General features: G+C 43.1%; 1 pseudogene; it reads left to right on the forward strand.

Moving 5' to 3' along the window:
• The first annotated feature begins 646 nt into the window (after positions 1-646).
• LOC121847341 overlaps positions 647-25739 on the forward strand; it is a 162671-nt pseudogene continuing 137578 nt past the window's right edge.

Below are 25739 nucleotides of genomic sequence, written 5' to 3' on the forward strand. Positions count from 1 at the left end.
TGTCAAGGTTGATTAGGCTGAGCTCGAACGGAGGAGTTTTATCGAAGGTGATCGAAACCAACCTATGTGTGTGTTTGCGTGTGTGTGTGAGTGAGCCGAAAAGAGCCCCTCTGTTCTCTATCATGTTAAATAGTGGGTCTTTATCCTAGAGCCCTGTAGCAATATGGGGGAAGCAGTCAACTGTTGACACGTTTCCGCTGTGCAGAGTGTGTGTGTATGTACAGTACATGGCTGTGTATGTGCAGAGTGTGTGTGTATGTACAGTACATGGCTGTGTATGTGCAGAGTGTGTGTGTATGTACAGTACATGGCTGTGTATGTGCGTGTGCGTGTGTGCGTCTGTGTGTGTGTTCACAGTCAACCACCAACACATTTCCGCTGTGCAGACAGCGCTCCTACCGCACAGTCCAGGAGTGTCGACCACGACCAGCTTGGCTTTACAAGGTTAAATGTGGTCTTGTCCTCAAAGGGCCTGGTCACACACACAGGGAAAGAGACACACACTCTCCAGACTACATACCGCCTAAAAGTTGAACTTCTTGGTCCTTTGAAGCGCATCAGAACAACACTTTAACACTAGTATGATTTCCATTTGTGTTGATGTGAACGCTTTCTATCATTCTTTCTGTCAGATCTCCACTAACACTCTAACGTGGATGGTGTTGGTGCTCGGCGTCTGCTGTAAGCTACAAAGATGTGTGGACTGACCAAGAGTGTGAAGTTCTACCAGGCCTCTACTATTGAACTCTACGGGAAGGTCCACCCCTTTCTACCCACGCTCACCTTTTGGTAACAACACGTGCGCATGCACGCACAACACGCTTGCACGCACGCCTCTGCTCAGAGGACATTCAAGCTTAATTTCATATGGATGCTTCTATTCCCTAGCACTGCTCTTCAAAAAGGTGTGTGTGTATGTGCGTGTTTTCATGCATGTGTGAACAGAGAAGGCTTCAGTGTTGCCTACACACTCCCCCAGGCTAAACCTCTTACTGAAGACTGAAGTGGGTCATACTTTAACAAAGACACCTTTATGCCCAGCGCAAACACACACACAAACACACACACAAACACACACACGTCTCAAAGTGATATCAGGTTTCATGTTCTGTGTTGTCTAAATGTTCTCCTCCTGACACTTTCTCTGCCTGTCTGTCGACACCTGATCTGCTTGTATGGGAGGGAGGGGATGCAGCATTCCATAATAACCAGGACCGCTCCACTATTAATTAGAGGTGGGGGGAGCATGGCGTAACTATGGTGACCTCCCTTCACCTCCTGTCCATGTCAGTGTGCCAACCCTGTGGCTTAATCAATGGGCAGGGCTCCTCTCCTCCCCTCTCCTACCCTCCATTCCCTCCCTGAGTCTGTGGCACCTCTCTCATCATTGGAGAGGGAGGGTGAGGAGAGAGAGGAGGGGTGAGGACTAGGTAGAGGGTGAAGAGAGGGGAAGGCAGAGAGGTGTAGGGAGAGGAGAGAAGAGAGTAGGAGATGGGAGAGAGTGAGAGGAGGGGGTGAGGAAAAAAGGGGAGGAGAGAGCGGGAGGACAAGGATGGAGGGGTTGATAGGAAGACGATGAAAATGGTGAGGGAGATCAAAGAAAGAACGATGGAAACTATGAGAGAAAGGAGGAGGGGATGTTATCAGTCTTGTGATTGCTTCTAGTCACTCATCATTAGACTGAAGTCCTGTGAAACATGATCTGTAGTACCACTGGACTCAGGACTCAAATGTTATGACTTGACTGTTGCACATTCATATGTCTCTCTCTCTCTCTCTCTCTCTCTCTCTCTCTCTCTCTCTCTCTCGCTTCTTCTCTTTCTCTCTCTCTCTCTCTCTCTCTCTCTCTCTCTCTCTCGCTTCCTCTCTCTTCTCTCTCTCTCGCTTCTTCTCTTTCTCTCTCTCTCTCTCTCTCTCTCTCTCTCTCGCTTCTTCTCTCTCTCTCTCGCTTCTTCTCTCTCTCTCACTTCTTCTTCTCTCTCTCTCTCTCTCTCTCTCTCTCTCTCTCTCTTTCTCTCTCTGCTAAACTGTATGCCTGGATCGTGGTGAACTTCAGGGAGGCCTATAACCTGTTTGCTGTCAACGGGATCCTCATCATCCACTGCCTATAATTATAGCTCACTTCCCGTACTGTAGCAAACTTCTTACAATGTTCCATGATGCGCTCATAAGTCATATATGCTAACTGCTGGAGCCATGCCTGCTATGGGTGATGCCCATTTTTACTATTTTCAGCCTTACTTTTTGGATTGTTTTTGTGAATTAAATATTCACACACACACACACACACACACACACACACACACACACACACACACACACACACACACACACACACACACACACACACACACACACACTACCACAGATTTGTGGTAAATACCGTGGATTTTTTATATGCGTTGTGAGCCCAGAGGTTAGAGAGGTTGTGAGCACTGGTTTAACCTGATTTACACACCACTGTGACCTGAAATGAGTACCACATGACCGGACATACATACACATAGACACACCCTCCTCTGTGCCCGGGTCGCCTGTTCAGGTGTTTATGATTTATTCCTAATGAAAGCCCAGGCCACGACCGCAGTCAAAGGTCAGGGGTCGGCCAGTAAATCCTAATGGTTTACTAGAGAGACGGGTGAATCAGGGGCAGGGTGTGGGAACGGTTATACGAGCTAAATTGGAGTTACTCCAAGCATATAGAGTCAGACATTGAGACTGACTGGTGAGAAGTGTAATTTGACTGACTGAGGGAGAATTGTCTGAGAGACAGATGAAGAGATGGAGGGATAGAGCATTAGAATGAAAGAGGCATGGGAGAGTTAGCGATGAAGAAAGTTTGAATAAGGGACTGAGTGTGGGCTGGCAGGGAGTGAGAAAGACGAGTGGAGAGACAGACAGACAGAGAGATATGCAAGGAGGGATGGATTCAGACAGACACTCAAACTGACAGACAGATTGAACCTCTGACCCTATGAAATCTAAGAAGCTGGTCTTCCCCTAGAACACTTATTTGGACAATACGCACACTGCCACCCCTCCTCTTCAGCCTTTCTTTTGACCTTCTCTCTTTCTTTCTCTTTACATTTACATTTGACATTTTAGTCATTTAGCAGACGCTCTTATCCAGAGCGACTTACAGTAGTGAGTGCATCCATTTTTCATACTGGTCCCCTGTGGGAAACAAACCCATAACCCTGGCGTTGTAAGCTCTACAAACGGAGCTCTCCCCCCTCTATCTCTCTATCTCTCTCCCCTCATCCCTAACTCTTTCTGCATCGTTCTAGCAGGATGTTGTATCTTGGCATCTCCTCCTCTCAGAGGTATGTCTGCTGTTGTTCATAAACCATGAAAGCTCTCATCAGATTCCTCTGTCTGATGTGGTGAAACGTCCCTCCCTCCCAACACACACACACTTTTACGTCTTGATGCTGTGTTTCTCAACCCAGGGTGGCGTTTTGGTTGGCTGGCCCATTTAGGACCCCGGCCGTCGCACTGAGGGGGTTTTGGACTTCTCCTCTGTCACCCCTCAGGAGCTGTAGGTGTGTGTGTGTGCGTGCGTGCGTCCATGGTGTGCTGGTGTGCATGCGGGTATGTGTGTGTGGCTATAATGGACTCTCCCATCCCTCACAGCAGATTTCATGTCCTTTATAAACTCATAAAACCACAGGGAATTCAACTCTATTAAAAATATATATATAATTGAGTGGTGCAAGGTACTGGAACTATGTGTTTGTGTTTCTGTGAGTGTGTGTGTGTGTGTGTGTGTGTGTGTGTGTGTGTGTGTGTGTGTGTGTGTGTGTGTGTGTGTGTGTGTGTGTGTGTGTGTGTGTGTGTGTGTGTGTGTCACATGCCGTGGGTATGTCCATGCGTGTGCATGTGCATGTATTTGTTTGATATTAAAGGGCCATTCACTACCTGCCTGCTGCCCCTCCCTGCTCCAGCACCACACGGTCATTAGTCACTAATGGAGCTGGGAGAAGATGATGTAAGAAGGTTCTGTAGCGATGACATCACCGCATCCTCCAACTCCACCCCAACATTCAGGAAACACTGTGATGCCATTGTTCCAGTGTGCCACCGTGACCTGGCGGAGTGAGTGCGTCATAACCGGAATACATTTTATTTTAAAAAACCTGAATAACCACAATGCAGCAGCAGCAGACATAGACATTTTATGAATAGTACAGCCTCGGAACATCTAAACGCCGGTTTATACTTAGACTGTGACAGGTGTAGCTGATCAAGACTACATTTAATTTTTACTCTGGTGGAATGCTACACAGACATGAAAAAAAGTGAATGTGCCTGTGACTGTCGCAACATCCGTTGTCGTGGTTACTGGGCTGCTACAGCAACAAGTCCAAATCCATCTGTGAGGAGAGCTTGCAGGAGTTCTAAAATTCTCAGACAGAATTACCTACTTTTATTTTGGCGCACTCACAGCCATAAGCTATTTTCTGTCAACTCGCCATCATTACCTTGTAAATAATGAAGTTGATGTGGTATCTTTTCCTGTAATAATGAATAAAAAGTAACTAAATTTAAGACGTTGTCAGCTATACTCACTCTGGTCATTATTTGAACTACCTAGCCTGCTAGCTAGTATTCGTTTTTTCTTAGTTTCTTCCTAAGATAAAAGAAATGGGATGCTTGAAAATAATGTTAAGGATTTCTTCTTGGAAATGTATATAACTTTAGGAGAGCTAAACCCTTGTCTTGTGACAAATGGATACTTTTTTACCCATTAATGTTTACTTGCGCCACGGCCACAGACACATGTGGCTTCCGGACATTTAAATATAGCAAGAAAACAAATTAAACATGCATTATCCTGCTAGCTAGTAATTAACAATACATTGTGTTAAATAGTTTGCGTTAGCCAAGTTCTTCTTTGCGAATTGACGAGCTAACTTAGATAATGTTAGCGTTGTTAGCTATGTTGGCTATAATGTTGCTACGCGTTAGCTAGCTAATGTTGCTACCTAATTTACCGGTCGCGCAGTCCCTCTACCACCATCTCTCCTATCAGGGACAACACCTTCTCCTCCAGCTGGTCCACATGAATGGTCTCTCAGCTCCCTTCTTCTTAGCAGCCGACTTCATGTCAGACCACACATTTTTTACAGCAGCATCACTGTCCCTTGCCATACCTCAACGGCAGAGACAGACTCGGCCACTCTTGCCCATACTCTCTTTTTGGTCTCGGTCGACAGTGACCCCGCAGTCTTTGAGTGTCCCCAACAGCAACCTTTTCCAGTCTGCTATTTCCTCCATCATCACTTCAAGCACTTGTTTTCTGAAGTTTCTATTGCGCTTTCCTTGGTTATCCATTTTTGTTTTTATATAGCAAGTCTGATGGCTATATTGTGTGAAAAAAAAATCAAGTTTATTTTTCTACATGAAGTGTTTGTGGGCCAAAAATAATAATAATCTTGAGACATAAAGGAGATAAATAAATGAAATTATATGGAAATCTCAGCATTTTATTATAGTGGGCCAAATCCTATCATCCCTGTCAAATAGGCTTATTTATTGGTTTCAAGCACGTCACTAATGTCAATGCCACATAATAAGATATTTGCGAAGTTCTTAGGAAAGATATTTACGAAGTTCCTAAGAAAACAATGAATTCCCTAAGAACATTTTGAGGAATTACACGTACTATCTTATGAACTTTTTTTTTTCCCCTTAAGAAACGTATGTTTTTTTGCAAGTAATGTTTTGTGAATCCAGTGCCAGGCTGCTAATGTCATGCAGAGTCTGTCGCTTTGTGTTTTTACTTTTTCATAATGACAACTACAAGTTTGATGTCGAATGACAATAGAATGTTCATGATGTCACCGCGACAACTGTCTACAGTCATGTCAATAGACCAACTGTAAACCAGCCTTAACCCTGGCAATTTCTTGGGTAAACTCATGGGTACACGTGCAATGACTGCCTGATATTGTGATGCAATCATTTCCATGGTAATGTAAAATGTTCAATTCAAATGATGTTTAACTGATGTGGCTCATGCAATGGAATGTATTTTTGTAATATCAGTTGAGTTCAATCAACCAATCACAGCCCATATTTTAGCACATATTTTACTTCCTGCTTTGCTCCTACGGGGTACACTCGCAATGACCTCTGGTCCACCCGCTACGCCATCATTGACTTGAATGGGGATGCAAGTTCTATTCATACAATTTCTATGGCAGCTCATGCAGTCAGGACTGTCATCCAAAATTCCATGACCGTCACAGCCCTAGCATGCGTGTGTGTGTGTGCGTGTGTGTGACGACGGTTGGCCCTATCTATTTCAGGGAGTTTTTCTAGAATGATCCAAAAACATTGAGTCCCATTGCTATTGGCCTCTGTCTGTCTGACTGGGCACCAGTCACACCAGTAACTGTTCTGGTGTAGTGTGGTCTGATGTTGTGACTACTAGGAAAGAAAAAACTTGGAAGGGTGACCTGACCACACACACTCTCTCTCTAACTGCTGTCTCCAATGTTCACTTCTATCCTTCTTTCTTTATTGCATTTCTGATGAGGTTGCCACAGTGAACAAAGAGCATCTCTCTCTTTCTCTCGCTACCTCTCACCCTTCTCCGTTCCTTGCTGTCGTTCAGTGAACAAAGAGCTATGTTTCCAGGTCAGCTCAAAGCTAGGATGATGAGTTAATCCCAGGTGGCATTTATCCTCAGGATTCTCTTACCTCGTCTCCTAAACACCTGCCTGTTCCACCAATAAACAGGGGATTCCTATTGTTCTGTTGTAGAAAGGTTCTGCAATCAGAACTCAGGAAAGTTGAGAAGGAAAAATAACCTTTGAACTAATCCAGCATGAACCAAAGCAAACAATGAATCACTCCGTATCTCCCGGCCTGGGTGGTTTACACCGCGGCTAGGCTGCTAGCTCTAGAATGGTTAGCTTAGCCAGTTAGCCATAACAAACACAGCTCGTTTACTGATACGGTGTGGGGATTAGCACGCCACACACACAGTTAATGGACTCCATATTGGCCCTGTAATAAGATACACAGCAGTCTTACTGAGTAGCTCACACAGAGTAGCTTAGGACCCTACAGGATCACTGACTAGCACTGAATCCTCTTTAAAACTTCTGTCTGACTGACAATTCTCGGTCTGTCGGTCTCGTTTGATGTCTGTCTGATTGGCTTCATACTAGTATGTATCAGCTCTCAGCACACCTCAAATCAAATACAAGTTTATTGGTCAGGTACACAGATTTACAGGTGTTATAGTGCGTGCAGTGAAATGCTCATGTTACAACAGTGCATTAGAAAGGGAAAGGGGGATACCTAGTCAGTTGTACAACTGAATGCCTTCAACTGAAATGTGTCTTCCGCATTTTGAAAGAAAATATTGGGTCTGATTACTTTGATAGACTACTATATCATTGTCTGTCTACATGTAGTTCTATTTGACCCTCTCTAATGGTCTGTAGGCTGCCTTGCACGGTAGTAAACCCCCATCTGGTTGGCGATCCTGTTGTGCTTTTCAGACTAGGAAACATCATCTTCAACCTAGCTAGGAACACGGAAGTAGGATTAGAGATGACTTTGTTTTCATTTCAAACATTCTTTTTGTGGAGTAAAGAACGACATGCTGACTGAACTGAATAGGCTACACGACTCTCGTTCGCATTATAATGTCTAAACTACAATTGGTGCGGTGTGAAAACTGAAAGAAGAAAGACATGACAAAGCGGTCTTCTGTCAGAAGATGGGAATAAAAGGTAGGATCCTGTGCAATAATTTACACGTAGAATGTTCATTCAAATTATGTTAACTGATGTGGCTCGTGCAATGGAATATCTTTTTTGTAATATCAGTTGAGTTGAATCAACAAACCTCCGCACATATTTTAGCACAAATTTGACTTCCTGCTTTGCAATGACAGCCAGTCCACCTATTATGCCATCATGACGTGAATGGGGACGCCAGCTATATTTATACTATTTCCATGGCAGGAAGCAAAGCTCACTCTACATTCAAGATGTTATTTGAATGATGATGTAATGATCAAACAATAGAATAATGTAGGAAACTCACAGGTATGCTGTTCAAGGTCAGATAGAAACTCAAATGTTATTATATTGGACTCACCTTGACTTGACAGCCATATGCAGTGTAACTTTAGTCAGATGCTCTGTCCTTCTCTCTGCTGTAAATCCATTCATCCATTCAATCTTTGTTAACATCCTGTTTCTGGTTGTTGTGGTCCATCATAAAAAGCAGTGAATGTTGAAAGGAGAGAAAATATATCATAATTTTGCAACTTTTTGGGGGGGGCTTTCTGAATTTGAAGACTTGCTATTGTGTTTGAAGGGAGGAACTAGCGAGGAATTAAAACGTTTTAGGCGATTATTAGGGAAGATAAATATGATGGTGCATCTAGTGATGGCAGTTCTTTAAAAGAATTGTTGTGGTAAATGAAGTAGTTGAACTTTTTGTCTAACTGGTTGGGAAAATGGTCAAAGTAGCTGATTTGTGTCAACAGTTGAATTGTTCATAGGGAATGGAATGCTTCAAGTTTTATTAGTCGTATGTACGAGATACACATGGAATGCTTACTTGCAGGTTCCTTCTCGACAATGCAACAACAATAAGAAACAATAAAAGATAAGAATAAGAACATACAGTAAATTACTCAGTTGTCACGCCCTGACCTTAGAGCTTTTTATGTTTCTATTTTGGTTTGGTCAGGGTGTGATTTGGGTGGGCATTCTATGTTCCTTTTTCTATGTTTTTGTATTTCTTTGTTTTGGCCGGGTATGGTTCTCAATCATGGACAGCTGTCTATTGTTGTCTCTGATTGGGAACCATACTTAGGTAGCTTTTTCCCACAGGGTTTTTGTGGGTAGTTGTTTTCTGTATAGTTTAGTTTCCTTACAGAACTGTTCATTTTCCTCTTTGTTATTTTTGTTCAAGTGTTCTGATTTAATAAAATATCATGAACACGTACCACGCTGCGCTTTGGTCCAGTCATTTACAGTAGGACATCAGTAGGATGAAAATCAAATCAAGCTTTATTTGTCACATGTGTCGAATACAACAAGTGTAGACCTTACTGTGAAATGCTTACTGACAAGCCCTTAACCAACAGTGCAGTTCAAGAAGAGTTAAGAAAATATTTACCAAATAAGCTAAAGTAAAACATTTAAAATAATAAAAAGTAACACAATAATATAACCATAATGAGGCTATATACAGAGGATACCGGTGCCGAGTCAGTGTGTGGGGATACAGGTTAGTTGAGGTAATTTGTACATGTAGGTAGGGGTAAAGTGACTATGCATAGATAATAAACAGCGAGTAGCAGCAGTGTACAAAACAAATGGAAGGGGGTCCATGTAATTGTCCAGTGGCCATTTGATTAATTGTTCAGCAGTCTTATGGCTTGGAGGTAGAAGCTGTTAAGGAGCCTTTTGGTCCAAGACTTGGCGCTCCGATACCGCATGCCACGTGGTAGCAGAGAAAACAGTCTATGACTTGGGTGACTGAAATCTCCGACAATTTTTTGGGCCTTCCTCTGACCTGCCTAGAATATAGCTCCTGGATGGCAGGAAGCTTGGCCCCAATGATGTACTGGGCCATACGCACTACACTCTGTAGCGCCTCATGGTCATATGCCGAGCAGTTGCCATACCAGGCGGTGATGCAACCAATCAGGATGCTCTCGATGGTGCAGCTGTAGAACTTTTTGAGGATCTGGGGATCCATGCCAAATCTTTTCAGTCTCCTGTGGGGAAAAAGGTTTTGTTGTGCCTTCTTCAAGACTGTATTGGTGTGTTTGGGCCATGATAGTTTGTTGGTGATGTCGACACCAAGGAACTTGAAACTCTCGACCCGCTCCACTGCAGCCCCGTTGATGTTAATGGGGGCCTGTTCTGACTTTTCCTGTTGTCCACGATCAGCTCCTTTGTAAAATACACACATTAGAATTTGTATAATACCGGACAGCACAATTTATAGTCCAATATTTAAATGTGTATTAGGAATTGGGGGCAGTGTATAAAGTGAGCATTATAATACGAGTCTGGTAGCAGAAGTTGTGGTGTGTGTGTGTGTGTGTAGCATGAATGTGCATTCAGAAAGTATTCAGACCCCTTCACTTTTTCCAAATTTTGTTACGTTACAGCCTTATTCTCAAATTGATTAAATTATATATATTTTTCTTATCAATCTACACATAATACCCTATAATCACAAAGCAAAACATGTTTTTAAAATCTTTTTGCAAATGTTTACAAATTATTTATGTAAGTATTCAGACCCTTTGCTCTGAAACTCAAAATAGAGCTCAGATTCATCCTGTTTCCATTGATAATCCTTGAGATGTTTCTACAACTTAATTGGAATTAATTCAATTGATTGGACATTATGTGGAAAGGCACACACCTATCCATATAAGGTCCCCCAGTGGACAGTGCATGTCAGACCAAAAACCAAGCCATGAGGTTGAAGGAATTGTCCATAGAGCACAGAGACAGGATTGTGTGGAGGCACATATCTGGTGAAGGGTACCAAAAAATGTCTGCAGCATTGAAGGTGCCCAAGAATACAGTGGCCTCCAACATTCTTAAATGCAAGAAGTTTGAACCACCAAGACTCTTTCTAGAGCTGTCCACCCGGCTAAACTGAGCAATTGGGGGAGAAGGGCCTTGGTCAGGGAGGTGACCAATAACCCAATGGCCAATCTGATAGAGCTCCAGAGTTCCTCAGTGGAGATGGAAGAACCTTCCAGAAGGAAAACCATGCCTGCAGCACTCCACCAATCAGGCCTTTATGGTAGAGTGGCCAGATGGAAGCCACTACTCAGTAAAAGGTACATTACTGCCTGCTTGAAGTTTGCCAAAAGGTACCTAAAGGACTCTCAGACCAAGAGAAACAAGATTCTCTGGTCTGATGAAACCAAGATTGAACTCTTTGGCCTGAATGCAGGCACCGCTCATATCTGGCCAATACCATCCGTATAGTGAAGCAAGGTAGAGAATTGATTGGGAGTCCCATAGTGCGGGGCACAATTGTCCCAGCTTCGTCCGGGTTTGGCCGTGGTAGGCCGTCTTTGTAAATAAGAATATGTTCTTAACTGACTTGCCTAGTTAAATAAAAAATATATTTAAAAAACTGGTGGTGGCAGCATCATGCTGTGGGGATGTTTTCAGCAGCCTCCTCCAGAGCTCTCAGGACCTCAGACTGGGGAAAGGGTTCATCTTCCAACAGGACAATGACCCTGAGAACACAGGCAAGAAAATGCAGGAGTGGCTTCAGGAAAAGTCTCTGCATGTCCTTGAGTGAACCAGCCAGAGCCCAGACTTGATCCCGATCGAACACCTCTGGAGAGACATGAAAATAGCTGTGCAGCGACGCTCCACATCCAACTGGACAGAGTTTGAGAGGATCTTCAGAGAAGAATGGGAGAAACCCCCAAAATATAGGTGTGCCAAGCTTGTAGCTTCACACCCAAGACCTGGAATGCATTTAAATTAACAGGTGTGCCTTGTTAAAAGTTATTTTGTGGAATTTCTTTCCTTCTTAATGCGTTTGAGACAATCAGTTGTGTTGTCACAAGGTAGGGGTGGTAATACAGAAGATAGCCCTATTTGGTAAAAGACCAAGTCCACATTATCAAATCAAATTTATTTTATATAGCCCTTTGTACATCAGCTGATATCTCAAAGTGCTGTACAGAAACCCAGCCTAAAACCCAAACAGCAAGCAATGCAGGTGTAGAAGCACGGTGGCTAGGAAAAACTCCCTAGAAAGGCCAAAACCTAGGAAGAAACCTAGAGAGGAACCAGGCTATGTGGGGTAGCCAGTCCTCTTCTAGCTGTGCCGGGTGGAGATTATAACAGAACATGGCCAAGATGTTCAAATGTTCTTAAATGACCAGCATGGTCCAATAATAATAAGGCAGAACAGTTGAAACTGGAGCAGCAGCACGGCCAGGTGGAGTGGGGACAGCAAGGAGTCATCATGTCAGGTAGTCCTAAGGCATGGTCCTAGGGCTCAGGTCCTCCGAGAGAGAGAAAGAAAGAGAGAAAGAGAATTAGAGAGAGCACACTTAAATTCACACAGGACACTGAATAGGACAGAAGAAGTACTCCAGATATAACAAACTGATCCTAGCGCCCCGACACATAAACTACTGCAGCATAAATACTGGAGGCTGAGACAGGAGGGGTCAGGAGACACTGTGGCCCCATCCGAGGACACCCCCAGACAGGGCCAAACAGGAAGGATATAACCCCACCCACTTTGCCAAAGCACAGCCCCCACACCACTAGAGGGATATCTTATGTCAAGAACAGCTCAAATAAGCAAAGAGAAACGACAGTCCATCATTTCCTTTAAGACATGAAGGTCAGTCAAATGCGGAAAATTTCAAGAACTTTGAAAGTTACTTCAAGTGTAGTCGCAAAAACCATCAAACGCTGTGATGAAACTGGCTCTCTTGAGGACCGCCACAGGAAAGGAAGACCGAGAGTTACCTCTGCTTCAGAGGAGTTAATTAACTGCACCTCAGAATGCAGCCCAAGTAAATGCTTCACAGAGTTCAAGTAACAGGCACATCTCAACAACTGTTCTGTCACGCCCTGGTCGAAGTATTTTGTGTTTATCTTTATTTATTTGGTCAGGCCAGGGTGTGGCATGGGTTTTTGTATGTGGTGTGTATATATGGGGGATTGTAGCTAGTGGGGTGTTCTAGATAAGTCTATGGCTGTCTGAAGTGGTTCTCAATCAGAGGCAGGTGTTTATCGTTGTCTCTGATTGGGAACCATATTTAGGCAGCCATATTCTTTGAGTTTGGTGTGGGTGATTGTCCTTAGTGTCTTTGTTCCTGTCGCTGAGTTAGTTGTCACAAGTATAGGCTGTTTCGGTTTTCGTTACGATTATTATTTTGTAGTGTTTTGTGTGTATTCGTGTTACGTTTGTTTGATTAAACATGGATCGCAATCTACATGCTGCATTTTGGTCCGACTCTCCTTCACCACAAGAGAACCGTTACATGTTCAGAGGAGACAGCATGAATTGCGCCTTCATGGTCGAATTTCTGCAAAGAAACCACTACTGAAGGACACCAATAATAAGAAGAAACTTGCTTGGGCTTAGAAACACGAGCAATGGACATTAGACTGGTGGGAATCTGTCCTTTGGTCTGATCCAAATTTGAGATTTCTGATTCCGACCGCCACAGCTTTGTGAGACGTAGAGTAGGTGAACACTTAACCAGTATGGCTACCATAGCATTCTGCAGCGATACGCCTTCCCATCTGGTTTGAGCTTAGTGGGACTATCATTTGTGACCGACCGGCTCAAATCGGTGTTATGTAGCAATATTTAAATTTTTATTTTATTTTTTACATTGGATAAAGACTCACATCTTCCAAATGGAATTTCATACACTACAGTTGAGGAACAATGGGAAAGTAAATTTGCTTTGTGTCACGTTCTGACCTTTATTTCCTTTGTTTTGTCATTATTTAGTATGGTCAGGGTGTGAGTTGGGGTGGGCAGTCTATGTTTGTTTTTCTATGATTTGGGTATTTCTATGTTTCGGCCTAGTATGGTTCTCAATCAGAGGCAGGTGTCATTAGTTGTCTCTGATTGAGAATCATACTTAGGTAGCCTGGGTTTCACTGTGTGTTTGTGGGTGATTGTTCCTGTCTCTGTGTTTGCACCAGATAGGACTGTTTTGGGTTTTCACGTTTCTTGTTTTTGTATTCAGTTGTTCATGTGTACATTTACGTATTAAAAGAACCAGGGCCACTTACCACGCCGCATATTGGTCCTCTGATCCTTTTCGCCTCTCCTCTTTGGAAGAGGAGGAGGAAATCCCTTCTACTTTGAAAGTTCTTGCTGGCTAATAGTCTTGTACAGTTTTCTGAGTCCTGCCCTGGTGTTTGCTTGTGGCAGTATGTACACAGCTGTGATAATACCACAAGTGAATTCCTTTTGCGTATAGTGGGGTTGGCATTTTAGCATCAGAAACTCAAGGTCGGATGAACAAGAGCTCGCAATGTTGGAAGTCTGGGAGTTGATGATGTGGAAATGTTGGAGGTGTGGGAGTTGATGTCACAATGGGTCGTTTAGAATGTTGAAGAAATCCCATGAAAGCTTAGTAGTTTAAAAAGTCTAAAATATATCAAAAGTTGTATATAAGTGCACTGGTCCTGTCAATGGCGGGTGTAAGAGTAGCATTCCAAATAATAAGAATAAGAAGTATTACAAATATTTCAGAGGGGACTCTTGCTTCGTAAGCCCCACTAATAATCCTAGAGACCACCCGTACCCTTCTCAGACCACCCTTACCCCTCTTACTCCCCTCTGAGAGCTCTAATTCCCTTGTTTGTTTGGGGATAATTTAAGGAAGCCTAAACATGAGGTGAACTGTGGCCAGGTGAAGACGAGAGACTGTCAGACAGACACCTCAGAGGACAGGTGTTGACAGAACTCTCGTCAGCCTCACCCTCTCTTTCCCCTCTTTTCCCCCTCTCGCCCACCTCCTCCAGCCACCCTACTCTCACCTTCCCACCTGCCTTTCCTCCTCTCGCCTTTCACCAGCCTCCCCCACCCACCCTCTATCCCCTCTTACCCACCTGTCCCTCCCTTCCTCCTCTCAACCACCTCACTCTCCTCCTCTAATGAACTTGGAGGTAAGCCTCCACGCTCTCCTCCCTCTCACCCCCCACCCCCCCAGGGGCATCTTCACTCAGCACCACACCTGTGTTTGTGTTGCTGAGCAGGTTGCCACGGTAACTACAAATCTGGATGACTGAGGTGATGCTTTTAGCGGTGCTAATGAACTCGGAGGTAAGGAAATCTCCCCTCGATCCCCTCTGAGCCTTGGCGTGGTGTAGGCAGATTTTGTATTATTGGCCAGACAGAATTAGACGTTTTGTCTATGTTTTGTCTCTGGGTCAAACACACTGTCTGTCTCATTCTCTCTCTTTGTTCTGTTCTGTCATGTATTCAGTCATGTGAGAAACATGCCACATCTCTTTCTTCTTTTCTCTCTCCCTTTCTCTGTCTCAATCTCAGTCTCTGTCTCTGTCGCTCTCTGTCTCTCTCTCTCTACCCCCTGTTCTCTCCCTCCTTACCCTCCCAATCTTTCTTCACACCTCCACAAATCCACTCTCTCACTCGATCTCATTGCATCACACCTGAGAAGATTTAGAGAGCAGCTAACTCCCTCTCTTTCTCTCTCTGTCTCCAGTATCCCCCTTTCTTTCTCTTCACATCCTCGCTGTCCCTCTCCCTCTCCTCCCTTCACTCCCTCCCACCCTTCATTCCCTCCAGTTGAGTCAGCCCTGAGTGAGAGGTTGATTCTCTCAGGTGTGAACAGACATTCTCTTGGCGGAGAGAGAGAAAGAGAGGATAAATTACCTTGGATGAAATTCTTTTCTCAATTTGAAACTCTGGATCTGTCAGGATCTAAGTTGTACAATGATGGCTGACAGTTCCTTGGCCCGGCCGCGTGGGTGTGTGCATGTACATGTGTGCGTGTGTCCAAGTACCCAATGTTCAGATATATCAGCCACACTACACTCTAAGTTCCTATTAGTCAGTTACTCCAGTCATAAGTCACTATTGATAACAAGAGTGATAGAGGCCACTGAAAGGTTCATGAAGAAATCTTTACATAGAAATCCAGCTAATTTATTCCCTGTATTAGCTGTGTATGTACTCATACTGAGGTTAGTTAGGGGTAAATAAGGGTCGGTTCAAATCCCTACCTGTGCGGGGTGGGGGGAATAGTAAGACTGGGGGAGGGATTTCACATGGAATCTTCCACTAAGCCACTCACCTCCTGAGCCCTTGCTGCCTGACATCAATGTTTAATGGGATTTGTGCTCTGGAACCCCTCTGTTGTTGAAAATTCTATGTTTCCACGACAACTCAGCAGCATTCAATTCAAACTCCAAAGCAGCAGTTACTTTTTTTAAATGTTTTTTTCCCCCGTCCGGAATCAATGTAATTTTTTTCACAACATACATGGCTAGTTCAAACAGGTTCAAGGAAAGGTAGCAGTCATGTCACATAGCTGGAATAGTTGTGATTTTGTGCTGTTTGCTATTGTAAGTGAAAGCATTATTCAATCCACACTGAAGAAAAATATTAATGAAACATTTAAAGTGTTGGTCCCATGTTTCATAAACTGTAAAAAAAATCCCAGAAATATTTAATACGCTCAAAAAACGTATTTGTCTCCAACTTTTGTGAGCGGTTTTCCTTTGCCAAGAGAATCCATCCACCTGACAGGTGTGGTATATCAAGAAGCTGATTGCACCTCATGATGATTACACAGGTGCACCTTGTGCTGGGGACAATAAACGACCACTTTAAAATGTGCAGTTTTGTTACACAACAGACTGTCACAAGTTTTGCGATAGCGCGCAATTGGCATGCTGACAGCTCGAAGCTGTTGCCAGATAATTTAATGTTCATTTCCCTACCATAAGCTGCCTCCGATGTCGTTTTAGAGAATTTGGCAGTACGTCCAACCGGCCACACTACCGCATACCACGTATATCCACGGTCACCCAGGACCACTTTCTTCACCTGCGGGACCGTCTGAGACCAGCCACACGGACAGCTGGTGGGGGGTGGGGTGGTGTGCTGAGGAGTATTTATGTCTGTAATAAGAACTTTCGTTGGGGAAAGAAACTGATTCGGATTGGCAGGGCATGGCTGCTAGTGGGTGGGTCTATGCTCTCCCAGGCCCACCCATGGCTGCACCCCTGCCCAGTCATGTGAAATGAATGAATTTATTTCAGTTGAAATTGTTGCATGTTGCATTTATATTTTTGTTCAGCATAACTGAAGTAGAGACAATGATGTGGGTAAATGTAGTTAATTTGACTATATTATACAACGGGTGGGTCTAATACTGAATGCTGATTGGTTAAAATCGCATTCCAGCCAGTGTCTAATCCACAAGTTCCACCGGCTAAATCTATTTTGTTAAAATGCCTATTTATTCAGTTCCATCTGGCTGCGCAATCCATCTCATCAGCCCAGCCAGTCAGTTTATAAACTTGACTTCCACTATAAAAAAAGCATCTCGACATTATCTCACATTTCTTTTAGACTAACATTTAGTTTTCAACAGATTCAACAGATTCGTATAAACCTTGCTCTCTGTCTCTCCAACATTTGCAACATTGTTTCAATATTCAAATTCGATCTCCAGATGTCCCATAGTAAATTGGGAGTCAGGATGAGAGGCAGGCAGCTTTTCTCAGCCAGTCGAGATCATGAATCAGCATCATTTTTATAGTTATATAATAAATGTCAATTGAAAAGAGGTAAAATGAAAGAAGTGCTGCTAGGGTACAGTCTTTCCAGCTTCAGTTTGAAGTGATTGTTGTGTTGTTGCCTAGCTTCTCTAAACAACCGTGTCCTGACGAGTGAGCAAATGTCCTATGCCAGGTAATAGCATGCCTCATCAGCTCATTGATATGGATGTATCCAAATAAATGTCAGTAGAAAACAGCTTAAACGCAAATGCAGCTACTTCGCTGTTATTCTGGTTGCATTGTTTGTTGTGACTGTATATCAGCCATAGTTGGCTAGCTATTTAGCAAGCAAGGGATAAGAACGTTGCCAGCTAGTATGGCAATGGAACATTTCAAATGAACGACTGGATCCATAGATGCAGAACAAAAAGACTGAATGACTGGGTTGCGTCTCTGGCAACCGAACCAATAGAACGAACGACCAGCCGGCTTGGGTAGTAATATTAGATTTGTATCGGGACTAAATCATGTGGAAGGATGAAATAGTATGAATACATTCATCAAAATAATGTTTTTAATGTGTTTTTTTTACATTGGATAAAAGTAGAAATCGGAGCTAGAAAATGGTATGTCATACACTACATTTCAGGAACAATGGAAAAGTAATTGTGCTTTGAAAGTTGATAAACTTGTAATCTCACTTTTGAGAAAATGGCCTTTGAATATTTTGGTATACCTACTGGAGACCTCTTCTTTGTCTACACCCATTCAGAATTGTTCACACCCTCTCAAGCTTTAGCCCCACCCATCTCTTTAAGGGTTGATCCGAGCGTTCTGTCCTAACAACAGCAGTCAAGTACCCAAGCTAACTGGCTAACATTGGCTAGCTTGATAGCTACTTCCAGACACAAATGAGAGAACAGCTCACTCTGAACATTTTACTTGCCCTAATAGAGCTGGTTATGCTGTTTTTATGTTATCTAGAGCATTGGTTACTGCAAGTGTTCTGCTGGCAATAATTTACACTTTTTTTGCCAACATTTATCAACACTGGCCATATTCAACGGGTGTTGAGCGTTCGTAAATTCGTCAGATATTCTGCTCTCTGGCACACACAGATTAGAGTGCTCTGAAATCTGAGTAGACAGCCACAGCGGATTTACCAGCTACGTCTATCAGCAGTTGTCACAGTGACAACATTAACATTCTATTGAAATGGTTACTTGCATAGTGGAGTCTTTTCTTAGGACATCTTGCTAGCTAAACACTGAACCATAATTTCAACTCATGATGTTACTACACTGCATGAATCTGCAGATAGCTAACCAACCAGGTTTGATGTTAGCGAGCTAACATTAGGCTATAACAACAAAGAAAATGGCTCTGAGATACGAATAATATTACTACACAGATCATACACGTAACGTTAGCTGGCTGACCTAACAACAGCAGTCAAGCACCCAAGCTAACTGGCTAACGGGCTAGTTTGCTAGCTACTTCCAGACACAAATGAGAGAACAGCTCACTCACCATTTTAGTCGCCCTATTGAAATGGATACTTGCGTAGTGGAGTCTTTTGTTAAGACATATAACTAGCTAGCTAAACATTGAACCATAATCCCAACTCATGACGTTACTACCCTGCATGAATCTGCTAAACAATCAGGCTCAATGTTAGGGAGCTACGATTAGGGTATAACGAGCAAAGAAAACTAGCAAAGCTCTAAGATACAAATAATATTACTACACAGATCATAAATATAATGTTAGCTAGCAATCCAGCCAGCTAACGTTAGCTAGCTAGCTAACAGTTCAAATCAAATCAAATTTATTTATATAGCCCTTCGTACATCAGCTGATATCTCAAAGTGCTGTACAGAAACCCAGCCTAAAACCCCAAAAAGCAAGCAATGCAGGTGTAGAAGCACGGTGGCTAGGAAAAACTCCCTAGAAAGGCCAAAATCTAGGAAGAAACCTAGAGAGAAACCAGGCTATGTGGGGTGGCCAGTCCTCTTCTGGCTGTGCCGGGTGGAGATTATAACTGAACATGGCCAAGATGTTCAAATGTTCATAAATGACCAGCATGGTCCAATAATAATAAGGCAGAACAGTTGAAACTGGAGCAGCAGCACGGCCAGGTGGACTGGGGACAGCAAGGAGTCATCATGTCAGGTAGTCCTGAGGCATGGTCCTAGGGCTCAGGTCCTCCGAGAGAGAGAAAGAAAGAGACTAAGAGAATTAGAGAGAGCACACTTAAATTCACACAGGACACTGAATAGGACAGGAGAAGTACTCCAGATATAACAAACTGATCCTAGCCCCCCGACACATAAACTACTGCAGCATAAATACTGGAGGCTGAGACAGGAGGGGTCAGGAGATACTGTGGCCCCATCCAGATCACAGTTCACTTTAACTTGAAATGAAAACGACTTTCTGACAAAATTAGAAACGTGTAATATCTGAATACCCGTATACATGGATGGACACTTCTCACTCTCTCACAGATGCCATGGCTGCTCTTAGTTTGAATATGTAATCCGGAGACATCTGTTTTCTCCATCTCCATAGCTACCATACTCTAATTCCCCTGATTTCAAAACAGAAAATGGATAGCAACACTTTGGCAGTTCTATCACGCAATATATTTTTAAAAAATAGCAGTGTTAGACAGAAGTGTGCTACATGGCAGACCAATCCGAACTCATCTCTCGCCATGTCCAGCCCACTCATTATCTAGGCCTATCACGGTTAGTGGGAAGGCTGCTGACTTTTTCTGTGGCTAAACCAACTAGGCTCGTAAATTAACAATTTTATTTGTATTTAAAGATGTTATACAAGTTTGTTAAGAAGGCACATGAAAGTTCACATGTTCAGAAGGCATTTCTGCCCAAAAAATGCATTTTGATTTTAAAAAATGGTTTACGTTCAAATGGCTCTCCTGTGTAGTAGTAACTCGCGACATACGCCTAGTTTCCTGAAACGAGTCACATATGTCAATCATTCTTTGAATACGTTGGTAACCCGTTGTATAAAAGTGATAGTGTCCTCGGAGCCGGTGTATGGAAGATATATTGGCACAGTTTGGGCCTAACAACACCCGAGCCAATATATCCTCCAAACACTGGCTTCTTGGGCATGATCACTTAAATAAGCCACTCTGTATCTGAATATGTACTCCAGCTGCAATGACCAGTGTGTGTGAGTGAACGTAAGCTTACCAACAAACACACTGCTTAGCTTCCTGGACTGAGAGGAAACACACACACACACACACACACACACACACACACACACACACACACACACACACACACACACACACACACACACACACACACACACACACACAGAAAAAGCTCCCACATAACTGTATGGTAGTGTGAGTCAGACAGCCATTTTGAGGTCTGTCTGTCTGTAAGGCTGGGTAAGGTTCATCCGTCATGGAACGTGACGGCAGACTTCATAACTCATCATCCCTCAGTGTTATGGCTCAGTGGTATTATAGCATCTTTATAATGACAGAGTTACTGCCACCAAGAGACCCTGAATAACCCTGCAGTGCCAACTCAACGCCTCCTCCCCCTACAACCTCCCCAAACCTGAGAAACCAGAGCCAACACAATGCCTGATCCCCTGTCTGACCCTCTCCTTCTCACTCTGAAGCTAACACACAACCACCCCCAGGACTAACCTTACATGCCCTTCTCCTGGCCAAGTGGACTGGATTGGCGTGGGGTAGGGTGGAGTGAGGTAGGGTAGAATGAGATGGGAGGGGTGTCTCGTTTCCCACTGTCGGCAAACATCCTCCCCAAGACTCCCCTCTTCCTCCACCGCTCCATTCCCCCATCCATTCCCAGTCGCAGATGTGCCAATGTAGCCCGTGTCTTACGTATTTCCATTCCCTTCTCTCATCAAAGAAACCAAATGGAATCAGGAAAAAAAGGACAGAAGTGGAGAGAGAGAGAGAGAGAGATTTCCTGGCATGTTTTTTTTTTGCCTGCTCGCTTTTCACGGCCTGTGGTTTTATTGGACTTTCCGCAGGGCGAGGTTAAACGGCCACCGCTGCCCCATTCACACGCACACAGAAGCACACACCTCAACGCGGCTGTGCTGTTGCCAGTAAAGGAACACGCATTGACAGCAGGGAAAGTAACAGAGCAGGCTTTGTGTTACTCAGCAGTCCATTAGGGTAAGAGTGGTGTGTGTTTGTTTGGAGCAGTACAGCGCTACAACTAGGGAGGGAGGAGACCCACAGCCCACTCCAAACAGAGGTATGAGCTTTATTGGCCAGGGGAGTACAGGTGTGCATGTTTGCCTGCTCTAGTGTGTGTGTGTGTGTGTGTGTGTGTGTGTGTGTGTGTGTGTGTGTGTGTGTGTGTGTGTGTGTGTGTGTGTGTGTGTGTGTGTGTGTGTGTGTGCAAATAAGTTTATTAGTGGATTGGGCTGGGGGTTTGGGTATCCCTCCCTGTGTTTCCATAAGGCTTACACCTCCAGGCTGGAGAGTTCTGATAACCTGAGTTTAACCTGCTCAACAAGAGTTTGGATTGGATGGTGTTACAGTTCAGGCCCTCGCCATCCCATAGTATGCATACATACCACCATAGTTAACTGTCTAAGTTCTAGTTATACTGCCCAGGCCCCGTCTGTGGAAATGTCACAGTTTAAGTATGTGATAAGGATAGTAAAGTGTGTGTATTAACAGCAGTGGTGGTTATTGCCGTTTTTCATGAGCATTATTTCTATTACAGCATATTGGATTACTGTCATTCATATTCCATTCACCCAGTTCAATGTAACACCGATAGATTTAGGTACTACAAGATACTCAACTTTTCCCTATACCCATCGTGAGGTTGGTACAACCTAGCCCATGAATGAAAGTTTACAAAGTGGGTGCACACAAGTTGAGAGAAACATTTGAGGTGACAGACGTTTAAGAAACATTTTTCAATAGTATCATCGGAATGAATACACCCCTGATCACGCATTAACACAGTTCACTTTCATTGCAGCCATGTTATATTCCTTCTCGCATCTATGTGCTCTCCTCCTTTCACCATGTCCCTTCGCTTGTGGACATCAATGCACAACACAGCAGCTGTATGTGACCAGGCAAAAATACTTTCCAAGCCAAACCATATCATAACTGCTACATATAGCCTACATCTTTGTCACAATATTAGCTAAAGTAATGTCATTTTCAGCATAATAGAACTAACGCTTTAGTAAATCTGTTACAATCATGCAGTAATGTTACAGTGTACAGTCAGTAAATCAAATGTTATTTGTCAAGTACACATGGTTAGCAGATGTTAATGCGAGTGTAGCAAAATGCTTGTCCCTCTAGTTCCGACAGTGCAGTAATATCTAAAAAGTAATCAAACAAAATCATAACAACTACCTTATGCAACTACCTTAAAGGGATGGAATAAGAATATGTACATAGAAATATATGGATGAGTGATGGCCGAGCGGCATAGGCAAGATGCAATAGGTGGTATAAAATACAGTATATACACATATGAGATGAGTAATGTAGGATTTGTAAATATTATTAAAGTGGCATTATTTAAAGTGACTAGCGATACCTTTATTAAATACATTTATTAAAGTGGCCAGTGATTTGGGTCTGTATGTTGGCAGCAGCCTCTATGTTAGTGATGGCTGTTTAACAGTCTGATGGCCTTGAGATGGAAGCTGTTTTTCAGTCTCTCGGTCCCAGCTTTGCTGTACCTGTACTGACCTCGCCTTCTGGATGATAGCGGGGTGAACAGGCAGTGGCTCGGGTGGTTGTTGTCCTTGATCTTTTTGGCCTTCCTGTGACATTGTGTGCTGTAGTTGTACTGGAGGGCAGGTAGTTTGCCTCCGGTGATGCGTTGTGCAGACTGCACTACGCTCTGGAGAGCCTTGCGGTTGAGGGCGGTGCAGTTGCCGTACCAGGCTGTGATACAACCTGACATGATGCTCTCGATTATGAATCTGAAAAAGTTTACAAGGGTTTAGGTGACAAGCCAAATTTCTTCAGCTGTCTGTGTGGGTGGACCATTTCAGTTGGTCCATGATGTGTACGCCGAGGAACTTAAAACGTTCCACTTTCTCCACTACTGTCTGGTCGATGTGGATAGGGGGGTTGTTTAGGGGGGTTGTTGAACGAGAGGTTGTTTTCCTGACACCACACTCTGAGTGTCTGGTGTACTTTTTGTAGTCCGCAATTGCCTGTAGACCCTGCCACATACACTACCGTTCAAAAGTTTGAGGTCACTTAAAAATGTCTTTGTATAAGAAAGAAAAGCACATTTTATGTCCATTAAAATACCTTAAAATTTATCAGAAATACGATGTAGACAATGTTAATGTTGTAAATGACTATTGTAGCTGGAAACGGCAGATTTTTTAAATGGAATATCTACATAGGCTTACAGAGGCCCATTATCAGCAACCATCACTCCTGTGTTCCAATGGCATGTTGTGTTAGCTAATCCAAGTGTATCACTTCAAAAAGCTAATTGATCATGAAGAAACCCTTTTGCAATTATGTTAGCACAGCTGAAAACTCTTGTCCTGATTAAAGAAGCAACGCAACTTGCCTTCTTTCGACTAGTTGAGTATATGGAGCATCAGCATTTGTGGGTTCGATTACAGAAACAAAGAACTTTCTTCTGAAACTCGTCAGTCTATTCTTGTTCTGAGAAATGAAGGCTATTCCATGCGAGAAATTGCCAAATTGCCATCTCATACAACGCTGTGTACTACTCCCTTCACAGAACAGTGCAAACTGGCTCTAACCAGAACAGAAAGAGGAGTGGGAGGCCCCGGTGCACAACTGAGCAAGAGGAGAAGTACATTAAAGTGTCTAGTTTGAGAAATAGAACCTCACAAGTCCTCAACTGGCAGTGTCATTAAATAGTACTCGCAAAACACCAGTCTCACAGCCAACAGTGAAGATGCGACTCCGGGATGCTGGCCTTCTCGGCAGAGTTGCAAAGAAAAAGCCATATCTCAGACTGGCCAATTTAAAGAAAAGTGTAATATCTGATAATGTAGCTAGTCAGACTATCTTACCCATATACATTATTAATGGTTGGACACGTCTCCTGTCGGGTGTCATGGTTGCCCTTAGTTTGAATATATAATCCGGAAACTATCATAGTTCAATTCCGCTGATTTCAAAACTCTGTCCTCCAGAAAGTGGAGAGCAACACTTAAGCAGTTTTAATATACAAAACATATTTTTTTGTTTAAAGCCGCGTTAGATAGGATTACCTAGACATACTGACCAGCTCAAATAGACAGATGTGTGCTATATGGCAGACCAATCCAAACTCATCTCCCGGCATGTCCAGCCCACTCATTATCTCAACCAATCATGGCTAGCGGGAAGGTTGCTGACTTTTTCTTTGGCTAAACCAGCTAGGCTTGTCATTTAACAATTATATTTGTATTTACAGGTGGAGTACAAGTTCGTTATTAAGGCACATGAAAGTATTTTTTTTAAATGTTTTTATTTAACCTTTATTTAACTAGGCAAGTCAGTTAAGAACAAATTCTTATTTACAATGACGGCCTAACCCTGCCAAACCCGGACGACGCTGGGCCAATTGTGAGACAACCTATGGGACTCCCAATCACGGCTGGATTCAAACCAGGGACTGTAGTAATGCCTCTTGCAGTGAGATGCAGTGCCTTAAACAGCTGCGCCACTCAGGGGCCCTAGTTCACATAGTCGAGAATGCATTTCTGCCAAAAAAATGCATGTTGATAAAATATATATATATATATATATATATATATATGTGTTCAAAAGGCTCTCCTGTGAAGTAGTGACCTGTGACATATGCCTAGTTTCCTGAAATGGGTCACATATTTAGTAAAGTTTAATCTAAAAAGGATAACTTTGTATTTTTTTTTACAAATTTTATTTGACCTTTATTTATACAGGTTTTTCTCATTGAGAAACCATCTCTTTTCCAAGAGAGACCTGGTCCAATAGCAGCCGGGGGCACAATGTTTCAGACAAAACAACTTACATACACTAACACAACATTAAACAAAACTATAAATACACATACAGTAGAACAATTACATATTACGTTAAAACACCCAAATGTCTTGACTAAGAAACAGCTGTCCTAAAGACAATTACACTCTTCTATGATATATACATCGATCAAGTGCTTAAAATTCACCAATGAAACTAGATCATCAAATTTTAAAATGTACAGGAGAGAATTCCAGGACCACGAAGCTGAGTAAGTAAAACTATTTCTACCATGAACTGTTCTAAGTTTTGGTACTGTTAGAAGCAAATGAGAATGGTACCGTAATTGATATTTATTTACTGACTTGATTAAAAAGAACAGAGATAAAATTGCATTTTACCCAACATGGCCTTATAAATCAGTGTATACCAGTGTTTAAGCCTACGCAAGGTCAATGACGACTAGCCAACAGCGCTGTAGGGATCACAATGATGTGTTAGAC

Source organism: Oncorhynchus tshawytscha, linkage group LG01 (assembly GCF_018296145.1).
Source record: "Oncorhynchus tshawytscha isolate Ot180627B linkage group LG01, Otsh_v2.0, whole genome shotgun sequence".
Taxonomy (NCBI): domain Eukaryota; kingdom Metazoa; phylum Chordata; class Actinopteri; order Salmoniformes; family Salmonidae; genus Oncorhynchus; species Oncorhynchus tshawytscha.